This window comes from Hippopotamus amphibius, chromosome 4, assembly GCF_030028045.1.
Source record: "Hippopotamus amphibius kiboko isolate mHipAmp2 chromosome 4, mHipAmp2.hap2, whole genome shotgun sequence".
Taxonomy (NCBI): Eukaryota; Metazoa; Chordata; class Mammalia; order Artiodactyla; family Hippopotamidae; genus Hippopotamus; species Hippopotamus amphibius.
In genome coordinates, this window is record NC_080189.1 from 62,769,258 (window position 1) to 62,776,474 (window position 7,217).

A 7,217-nucleotide genomic window follows, 5' to 3' on the forward strand; every position below is an offset into this window, starting at 1 on the left:
TCTGTGGTCCCTGTGTTAGTTACCATCACAAAACCTACTGAGTAGCCCAAGTTGGAAACTTGACTTCTCTCTCATCTTTTGCAGCCCGTCTCCAAGTTCTCTCCATTCTACTTCCAAAAAAGCTACTAAATATATCTTCTCCTTTCTAGAGTCACAGCCACGGCTTAGTCTAGGCCTTCAGAGGCAAAACCATCCCACTCCAATCTTTTATACCATGGTCTGAACTATTTCTACAATATGCAAATCTAATCACACCACCCTACTTCAAATGCTTTCATTGCATTCTCTTGCCGCTAGAGAAAGTCCAAACCTTATAGCAAAAAAACCAAGTCCCTTCACTTTCTGGCCCTTTTCCAAAAATTTTTACTATACCTCACACAGAACTATTCCTTCTGGTCATTACAGAATGCTATCAATAGAACATTCCTGAATACACTATTCCATTTCAAGGCTTTGCAAAGTTTCCCTCTGTTTGAAATGATCCCCACCCCCGACTTTGTCCAGTTGGTGAAACTTCCACCTTATTTCAAGACTCTCCTCAAATGTCACCTCCTCAGTGAAGTCTTTCCCCACCAACACCTAGACTCCTGCTCTCCAGGGGCCTCCTGCTCTCCAGGGGCCTCCCACTCCTGTCCTCCCCATGGAAGAATTACCGGCCCCCACTGATGCTGGTGGCGCCCTGCACTCCCATTATTCTCCAGTGATGAGGGATTACGTCTGCATCCCCTGCACTAGCCTGGAAGTCCCTTGAGGGCGGGGACACTAACTGGTTCATCTTTGCCTCCTTACACCAAGCACAGAACCTGAAACACAGTAGGCCTTTAGCAAGTATGTGGTGGACAAAGGGCAATAATTATGTGTTACCATTTATGGGGCACTTTACATGTGTGAAGCACTTAACAGTTATGCCCACACCAGAAGCGGATACAAGTGCATTTTGCAAGTGAGAAAAAAAGGCTTAGAAAGGTGAAATAATTTGCCCAAAGTCAACAACTAGTAAATTCAAGGCTGCTTTTGACTTCTGAACTCCTATTTTTGAGCATTCCACTCTACTCTTGGAATAAAAGGAATGGATAATGAATTTGATTTCTATAAAAACAATCTCACCTAATCACAGGCTCAGGCTCTGTGTTAACCCCAAATCCATTACCACCGTGGCGCTTGTGCACAACGAAACCTTGCTGAGGGCTCCTGGCGGCTATCAGGAGTTCCTACCAATAAGAGGAGGGAGGCACCACTTATTACAATTAGCTCCTTGGTTCCTGGCTTAGGATGCACTACCCAGAAACATACAGAGAAGGCTGGGTTTCCCCTAAGTACCATTAGGTTTCCATGCCCTATTCTGGGAACAGAGAAGTGGGTGTGAGAGACCATGATGATGGTAAAAGCAATAGGATGGATTTCAATGTGTGCTCTGGGAAAACAGCTGCAATACTTTATAGCCACTCGTTGTACAAACACTCTCACCACAGAATGAGAGGAACTTCCCGCTCTCAAGTCTAGACTCTCAGGGTTAGCAATATACCATTATCTATATAGTCATTGGTCCATCACTGAACACATATACCTCGTGTTTCCCACCCCACAGTAATGCGTTGCATTCCGTTGTCTTTTCCAGTCATCCTTTTAATCCCATGTATTTTCTGTTAAATGTATTCTAAAATTGACCCCTGATTTCCTCTAATTCTAATGACTTTTTAATGTTAGTCCTCTATTTTCTACTAATACCTCCACCACCTCTTCATGACTATCCAGCACATAACTGAAATCAGCCCTGTGCTTATTTGGTTAATACATTTAAGCCTCTCAACTCACAGGTGATCAAACTTGCCCAAGGTCACTCAGCTAGCTAATAAGGAACACACATGCACTGTGGGCTCCAGGCATGAGGACTACTTGACAGTATTCTCTCCCTTAGTACACCTGGGTACTGTGTGGTGCACTCTCTCCACTCCCAACCTTTTTTGATCTGCCGAATTCCTATTGGTCCTTTAAGGCTTAACTCAAGGGTCACTCCACCACGAGTCTTCTCAGGTTTTCTCCGCTCTCTCTGCTGCCTGGGTTGGGTGCCTTTGCCATGGGCTTCATACCTCCCGCCCCCACCCCACCCCCGCCACCAGTTTTCCTGAAATGTAATTACAAGTGCAGGCTCCTCCAGAGCAGTGCAGGATCTGGTCTTGTCTTACGATTCTGGAACGATGCATGGCATTTGACACATACACACCGCCCCCCCCAAATGCTTGCTGAAAACTGACTAGTGACCCCACTTGTCTGATTTGGCCAAAGGTCTGATGAATGACACTATCTGACTTAGCAGGAGAGACTGCTAATCATAAGCAATGTCATTTTCTCAGCTTTCTACGCACTCATTCTCTCACTGGGTTTATACTGAGACAAGTAGTTACCGTTAGTTGAGGAACTACTACCTCTCAGACACTGACGAATGCTCTGTGCACAGTACGCTTATCCTGACAACACTGTCCAGTGGACATCATCCTCACTCTGTGGACGAAGCTCAAAATCAGTTACTTATCCTAAGTAATTGGCCTACAGTCACATAGAAGGAAGGCTTTGTTTTAAAATCATGTATAAAATGCCTTATAGTCATCTCTGTCCTGGAGAGGTTTCCTAGTACTTGAAATTTACTTACCGTACATTAATTTGGATGCACTAATTTCACTAGAATAGTGAAAGCATGGTCAACTAGGATTTATAGAGGTTCAAGGCAGTTCTGTCACGTGCATTATCCAGGGCAAATCATGCCTGTAGTCCTAATTTTCTTAGCAGATAGATAGGGATTATAATACCTACTTACCTCAAATGGGGTTGAATATCAACGATCATGTTTGCCAAAATGCTTTGTTAAAGAAATGGTCAGAGGCCCATCTTAAGACACTATGCTGGATAAACAGCTTGATGTAGTGTTTCTCAAAGGTTAGTGGGAGAACCCTGGGCATCAGAGCCCCCTGAGGTGTTAACAGCAGATGGAAGAATCCAGGCTGGGAATCCACATTTAACAAGCCCTCAAATGATTCTATCAGACACAAAAGTTTGATACATACCAGGTTAGGACAATGCTTCCCAAGCTTTATCATACACGTGAATCACTTGGGGATCTTGTTACGATGCAGATTCTTATTCAGTGGACATGGGTATGGGGAAGGCGGGTTGAGATTCTGCTTGTCTTACAAGTTCCCCAGGGAAACCAATGTTGCTGGTTTATGGATCATATCTGAGTGGCAGGGGTTTGGAAGATCTACCCCCACTGGAACAAACTAGCTTTGCCTTATTCCTCGACCACAGATTGCATTCCCCAACTTCAGGGAGGATTCTGTAAAGCCCAGGATCTCAGTATTGGTACAAAAATCACTCGAACTACTCAAAACCAACTGGAATGCATTCTCTATCATGGGGCAAAGGCAGTAGCATCCTTTTCAGATATAGACAGCACATATGTTTAGCACGTGAAAGAATAACTTACTGCTGCTACTTGAGTCCTATTTACTGTGAAAACTATTTTATATATATTATCTCTAATTCCCACCAAAACCCCACAAGGTAGATATTCTTGCTCTATAGATAAGGAAATAATGACCTAGAAAGCTTGAGTAACTTGCTCATGGTCATGTGGCCAATTAAGTGTTGCAGCTGGAGTTCCAATCCTGCTCTATTGGGATCCAAAGCCTGTCCTCTGCCCATCTTCCATGGTGCTAGACATGATGATATAACACGTGACAGATCGGGGAAAAAAATGTTTCTCCTGTATGTATCGGTATTTGAGTTAAAGGCTTTGCTGAGGCAGATTCTGGATGGGTGTGAGGATGGGAACAAGGACGGTTAATTAATTAGTGATCTGTGTTGCCTCATGGACAAAAACATACAGATAGCATCCTTGTCCATGGTTCCCATAAATCTGATAGTGCAGATGGAATAAAAAGAACATTAGTAGCCGGTGCCTGACCCTAAATGTTGCCACCTACCCGCAGGCTTCTAGCTGTGGGCTTCAACAAATAAAGAGGAAGAATTCTTCCAGATCCTTGTGGCCTATTAACTTCACCACCTTCTCCTGTATGAGGTTTCTGTAACCTAAAAGTTCACACCAATACAGGTTTACCCTGCCATGTCATTTCACAGTTGCCACACTTCTCTTCCTCTGATAAAACTGCCTGCACCTAAAAAAAAATGTACTGTTTAGTCAAATACGCTGAAAATGCAGCAGTTCTGAAAGTTTTCTTCTGAGTAACAAAATTTTCCATATTTTTCATAAGGTAGACATGGAAAGAAATGCATGGTAATAAAGATGCTCAGAGAAAGTAGTCAGACAGATAGTCAGGTGGACCAAATGAAGGAAAGACAGCTATAAAATAAACTTCCCAGGCATTTAATCCTGTATCTTTAGCATTTACTGCCCTATGGATGGAGTGTCCACAGTGAGTTTTTTTTAGCCTTGGTTCTCTCTATTATTACAATTAGTCAATAGTTGAACCATCATTTTCCAAAGATTCATCTTTAATAACAATACAATTCTTTACCTATATAATGCAAAAAAGACACAGTTAGAAAGCTACATCTCCTTAAATATATACATGGCAGTCTAAAACCAAACAATGATAATCGAATTATTAAGGATTATAAACTGATTTTGCCCCATGGTATTCTCTACACACGATGTTTCAAAAATAAAGACTGAAACCTAAAACAAACAAAAATAAATGAAAAAAACTGCTTTGAAAACACTTAGAAATGTGTAAACAGAACGTAAGAAATTGAGTCTGGACCACTGACTTCAAACTAATAAGCATTTCCTATTTCATTCCCCCACCCCAAGGAACAGTTCGGATCTCAGAAAAACTAAACTAAAGGTCCACAGAAACCAACTTGATATTTTTATGGTGAAGCTTTACTGAAATGTTTGGACATGAACATGTTTGCAATGAGTCATAATTTATACGACCTTAATGGCCAATGCCTTATGTGCTTTTCTTCCTACATTCAATATCATTCTCAAACCAGCTGGTGGTACATTTTCAAAGCCCTGATAATTTTTATAAAGTTACCAGATCTCAGTGACTAAGGCTGCCACCCAGCACCCTTTCTCATGATAATTTTTTATGCTATCTAAACAGAAGAGAACCTGATTCCCTTTCTAATCTGTAACTCTCCCCCAACCAGGCAGTTAATGCCTTTCGCCAGAGAAAGGGCACACGCAGTGTTTTTAAGACCCCCAAAAAGAAGCTGAGGGGCCTTTGGGGCACTCCAAGTAGAAAGGCAATGGGAAACGTTAACAGGGAGACGTTCTGGGCAAAGGCAGACATAACAACAGGATATGTTCGTTTCTAGAGGAAGCAGGAGCTGCGACAGCCGCGAGGCAGGAAAGGCGGTGTCAGCGGCACCCAAAGGAAACGGGCGCGCCAGGGTTTGCAAGGACCTGGCCTGCTTAGGGACTCTCGCTCCAGTCGGGTCCGAGGTTGGTGAGCACCTCGCCCGCGGAAGATCCAGCTCAGGCCTCCTGGTACTAGTGGTTGTAAAGAGGTACCCATCTGCTCCCTGCCACCTCCGCCAAAGATGGGCAAAGGGGAGAAGAGAAAACGCAAACACCAGGAGCCGCGGCAGGTGAACTCGTCAACAAGTCAGCCCTGGACGCGAGTCTCTGCCCAGGAGGGACCTCAGGGTCCTGGGGCCAGAGGCACTGGGAAGGCGAGGCACGGCGTGGGTGGGGTGGGCGAGAGGGGAAGGGGGTGCTGCTGACGCTGGGTCCAGTGATGGGGCGCAAGTCCGGAACGCTTCCCTCCCGCTCCCCCGGGGCTGACGCGCGCTCCTGAGGCGCGCGCATCCTCCAGACCTTCCCAGGCCCCAGGGCGGAGGCGGGGAAGGGGCTGTGGCGGTTCCCGCACGGGGATAGGGGGCAGGAGGAGGCGACCCGCCTGTCACCCGGCGCCCACTGAGGGCAGAGTTGGCAGCCCCAGGCTGGCGCTCCCGACCGCCCCAGCTGCCGGGCGTCTCCCGCGGCAGCCTGCAGCCCGCCCGGCTCGCCCCCGCCCCGGCCCCAGAGGGTAGGTACCTCGGAGCCCCGGCCCCCAGGAGCCTCCCGGCCGCGATCCGAGCGTCCCTCCAGCTCCCTCATCCGACGTCAGCGTCAGCAGAAGGCGAGGGAAGGGGGCGGAGGGAGCGCAGGAACCGGCCCTTCCTGCGGCAGTCGCCGCCAGCCGGAATAGCAGCCGGCGGAGCCCGTGCGCGCCGCAGCGCAGCGCAGCGGCCGGGGGGAGCGGGCGCCCTGGCCTCCCTGCGAGCGCCCGGGTCCGGAGCCCCGCGGTGGTCCCCGCTCCCAGCTTCTCCCCTGCAAAGAAGCCCGGCGGGCGACCCCTCCCAGCAGGATCCCGGGACCCGGGGGCGGGGGGGTGGGGGGCGATGGCCTCACCTTGATTGGGGCGGGTCCGGGATGGGTGGAGTGAGTCTCCCTCTCTCTGTTCCCTGGGGTGTTTCCTCGACCCCCATCTCCTGGGGTACCCCCCCGCTCTGATCTGCCGCCCAGGGTGACCCCGCCCCTGCTCTCCCTCAGGTGTTCCACGTGTGCAAAGCATTTGCGTCACAATGACCTGGCCGACAGGTGGGAGAAGCAGCGAACGCCGCAGGGTTCCCCCTGTGCTGTGCTTAGCGCGTGCTGCATGTTTCCACCAGAGATTTCCGCGGCTTTAGAGGACAGGAGACTTCATGACTTCAATGCCAAGAAAAGTTACAGAGGCCTGTACCTGCGAGTCAAATTTGGGCTTAAAGTAAAAAGGCTCTGTGAAAAAAAACAACTGTACATGTATATATATTTTTTCATTCCCATATGTTTATATATCTTTTATACTTAAGTTATTGACACTTATAGTAATTTCATCTTCTCTTATTCTTTGTCATCAGGAAAGAACCAAACCCTTGTTTTTTGAGTACCTTGCAGTGATCATGAAAGGTGTTGGAATACTCGCTTCCCAAAATCATCTACGCTGAAAAGCAGTCCCAATGTGCTATGCCTCATTCCTGGTTATGTTATATATTTATTAAAAAGTTCATTGAATAGTCACTGATTGAAACAAGTTAACAGGGTGGAACGAAAGATGATTATTGAGTAATGATGCAAACAAATCTGAAATCCACAGGTGACATGAATGGGCTGCTTGTTATGTGCCAGGCATATGCTGCATACTTTACATTTAATCCTTACAGCAACCCAA

The 7,217-nt window shown here is 47.1% G+C and overlaps 1 protein-coding gene across 13 annotated transcripts in view; it reads right to left on the reverse strand.

Annotated features, from left to right (window-relative positions):
• The window catches only part of ICA1 (islet cell autoantigen 1), a 141,109-nt gene extending 134,925 nt beyond the window's left edge, over nt 1-6,184 (reverse strand). For 6 of the 13 annotated variants that reach the window (XM_057733172.1, XM_057733166.1, XM_057733168.1 and 3 more), the window contains exon 1: nt 6,062-6,156. The gene's annotated coding sequence lies outside the window, so the exon portion shown is untranslated. Of the gene's footprint in view, nt 1-6,061 lie in introns of all 13 variants that reach the window. The other 7 variants (XM_057733170.1, XM_057733175.1, XM_057733174.1 and 4 more) reach the window with 4 other exon arrangements.
• Nucleotides 6,185-7,217: the final 1,033 nt, after the last annotated feature.